General features: G+C 43.5%; 1 long non-coding RNA gene across 1 annotated transcript; it reads right to left on the minus strand.

The window, feature by feature from the left end:
- Nucleotides 1-247: 247 nt before the first annotated feature.
- Nucleotides 248-3,216, minus strand: LOC310866026. The gene is made up of 5 exons (XR_014569864.1): nucleotides 3,064-3,216; nucleotides 1,745-1,814; nucleotides 1,243-1,349; nucleotides 765-824; nucleotides 248-581 (listed from the first exon to the last, which is right to left on the minus strand). It is a non-coding gene; the product is annotated as an uncharacterized lncRNA (long non-coding RNA).
- Nucleotides 3,217-3,893: the final 677 nt, after the last annotated feature.

A 3,893-nucleotide genomic window follows, 5' to 3' on the forward strand; every position in this document is an offset into this window, starting at 1 on the left:
TGCACAATGTTTCCCCAGAGAACTAAACTTTCCTGCAGCATATGAAACTCTTACTTGAGTGCGGGTGTCAGACACTGAAAACATGAAATCTACAAGCTCACAACTCGTTTTGCTGCAATGTGTTGTCAGCTTGTAGATCAGCAATATCTAGTACATCTAGTATAGTGCATTACAAAACCCAACCAGAAACATGTAATGTGTTACACATGAACAAGCAGCTTTATTTCAGTAACTGACTGACTGGTTCCAGAGGTAGAGCAGGTCGTCCAATGATCCATCCACAAACAATGTACAGCCTATATAAAATTACCATTTTATATATTTAAAGCCTAGCATAAAAATAATAAAAAATAGGCAGAAAAACCATCAGTGACAACAAACGTGTGTGCCTGTTGGGAGGACGTCTGTTGTGTGGCGTGTGGAGTGGAGGCAGCCGGAATCCTGTGTATTGCCCAGCAGGAGAAGGATAAGCGGCCCTAATTTGGGTGACAGCACAGGATGGGATGACCTTCCGGTTCCCCTTTCCCAAGTACCCCCAACACCACCTCACAAATGAGCGGTACGCTGTGTACCGGTAACGCCTAAAAAGAATCAATGACATACGAAAATGATTTACTACAAATACTCTTGCACATGGAAAGGAAAGGACATAGCATTTTGATTACATCATAAAAGTGAAAGGGTTTGACAAGCACTGATGCCAAGAGGAAATTGACAACAACAATGGCTACAGAAATACAATTATTTATGTATAGTATACTCACTCGTCCTCTGAGAAGTCCGCTTCACCTTGGAACCCCTCGCCGAAACGTTGATACATAACACTGTATGAATGAATGAATTAAATATTTATTTTCGTGTCATGCCACTTTGGCCCATCCCATATGGGATTATATGATACATACATACAGGTACATTGAAAACAACTGACATTACAGTCCTTCCTGTTCATATTCCGAAATGCATTACTAAATACATGAATACACATTTGTACAGTATTTGGAGAAAAAAAACAAATAAACAAGGCCATTTTACATGTAAATGGCCCTCCTCCTCATTGACCAGGCCTTTTCAAGGAATGAGGCAAATGAAAAGGTGTACTTTTGAAATAGGCGTTTCAGTTTCTCGAAGTCCTCCAACCATATAGCCAACCAGGCTAGGGGTTGTGCTGCATTTGCATAACATACAAAGTTGTCCACTATTTGGACGTATGACGTACACCATGTGACTCCACCACCATACCTGTAGGTCATCTGTTGTACCCACGGATTTAATGCAACCCCCGCAAAGCCAGGGTGCAGAGTGATGCACTCAGGGACAGGCTCTTCCTCTGCACATTTGTCCATAACCTGCAGAACAGAGCAAAATAAACAATTATGCAACAATGCAGAATGTTCAGCACATACACATTGGTGGCCGAAGGCATGGGGAGAGAGTATGTTTTTGAACACACACACACACACTCCCTGGATGCCATCCGATTTTATAGCGCCACCAGGAGGCCAACAAGGTGGAGACCTGTGCACAGATGGGCACTTTTTCTAGTTGCCTATGTCTTTACCTGAATACATGATAAACATGCAAAATGTATGGATAATGTGAGGGGCCTTTTTGGTGTAGATACGTTGTATGTACATGTATGTATGTATGTGGGTTTGTTAGAGACACAAGCTTATGTCTAAACAGTGAATTATAACAACAAAATGTATATGCATGCTATTGACAGTCATCTTGATGTACTAACCCTGTCATGGTCTTTGCAGCATACCCTGTCTATAGCGGCATCCATATTCTGGCAGTGACCACAGGTACACCTAAAAAACAGAGAAACAATAATGTGAGGGCTTGCACTGATTTGTGTGAATGAAAAGTGCAAATAACTTCACGACTAAAGTGTATAACAATCAGGTCAGAAAATAAGAATCATCATACATTTCACAGTGTAAGCTGATATTCCATTACAGTAAGCTAACTTTCACAACTGCTAAATTAACGTACGGCAATTCTCTCTAGTTATACAGGGCTGCCATATTTCAGAAAATGTGGAAATGAAAAAGATATCTATCTATGCTCAGACCCAGCCAGCCACACATATAGTGCTCAGACCCAGCCAGCCAGCCAGCAAGCAAGCCACACACAGTGCTCAGACCCAGCCATCCAGCAAGCCACACACATAGTGCTCAGACCCAGCCAGCCACACACATAACTCCGTAAGGGAGTGGTCAGTGGTTGCACCACTCTAAAAATCTTCAAAAAACTGAACTGAACTATTGATTGATTGGAGAACCTGATTTGGACATGATCTGATGCAGGACAATGTCACTATGACAGAAAGAGAAGATATGGGTCTGGCCACATTCATTCACCCCATAATCGCAGTGGAAATTGTTGTGAAATAAAAAGTCAGAAAACTGGAATGTGGAAAAATGCCTTATTTTTACATTTTCTTAGTTCAAACACATCTGTGGGCTCTCTCTCTGAACATATGCAAGTCGCGATGTGGCCCCTCCCCCTTCACTTCAAACACACACACACACACACACACACACACGCGACTTTGTCCCTATAATGTGCACGGGCTATACTAGCACCGTTCGACTTCCTCATATCACGCAAGAGACGCCACACAGCACACACCTCACTTGTTACTTGTAACTGTGGGGGCTATATTGTCTTCCATGAAAAATATTTCGAAGCGCATGGCTCATTTCCATGCGTCACAGTCAGGGACCCTGCTGAGGATTTGGTCCACTGTTTACCCTCCTACTGCATATATCAGCGCTGATTGCAGATCGGCTATTTTACCGTTTTTTGAGGACGCACACGTCATGAGCGCGCGTTATTACGCGGCGGAGAAAATTGTTATTTACAATGCGTGTGAAATGGCATGTGTGGCGTGGTGCGTGGTAAAGGGCTAAATTGCGTGACTGTCACACTCAAAGGGTGAGACATGGCAGCAGTGAATACCATGCAATAATACACATTATGGGTTATCCCACTAAGGTACAAACTCATCATGCATGATGCATAGGCAATAAATACTTGATTATAAAGGAACGTTACCAGCTAGACACATCAAGATGCTCCCGTGGGTGAGGAGTTGCTGCTGGTGCTGTTCCACCTCCCTCCTCCTCATCGTCGGTACCAGGAGCCAGCAGAGGCTCGAACATGTAGGGCCTGATCCCGTGGACGTCATGGAACTCCTCTTCTTCCTCCACCTCCTGCTCACCGTCTAACTCTTCCTCCTCGTTATCCTCGAACGTTTCAAACTCAACTGTTGAAACGAATGCTTCCTCCTCCTGCGAGACATCCATTTTTGAATTTGTATTTCTGTGTGTGTGTGTGTGTTCAAAGATAAAACAAACTGTATATTCGCGCCTCTCGTCCAGTGCCACGCCTACTGCTGTGAAAACTAGGATGCAGTAGTAAAATGCGGTGATAAAATGCAGTGGGCAGGCCGACCTATCAAAACTAGATGACTGACTGACAGCCCTCCCCCCAAGCTATGGGTGTCCCGCCTCCTGCACTTGCATCTAGTACTTTCACCTCAGATGCCCCGCGCACTTTACCCGCGCAGTCGAAAAGTAACGGGCTTACAGCACACATTTTATTTGTACAGTATTTTACAAAGCCCACGTTGGAACAGATATACTCTTACTAGATCAAGTGGGGTGACGTTCATTTACCAAGTTGATTATATCGATATGTTTCAGGCCCAGGCTATACGTGCATGGATCTTTTGCAAAACGGATATTTTCGTCCTCCGTTTTAGAAAAAATCCCTGGCCATACGACAGAGATATATGTCCACACACAAACGCTGCAGTAGCAGGTTTCAATTGTAGGCTATATTATATTGGATTTTATATTTACACTTATGAGGTGCCAATCATA

The sequence above is a fragment of the Protomyctophum parallelum genome (assembly GCF_964188405.1).
Source record: "Protomyctophum parallelum genome assembly, chromosome: 1".
Classification (NCBI taxonomy): domain Eukaryota; kingdom Metazoa; phylum Chordata; class Actinopteri; order Myctophiformes; family Myctophidae; genus Protomyctophum; species Protomyctophum parallelum.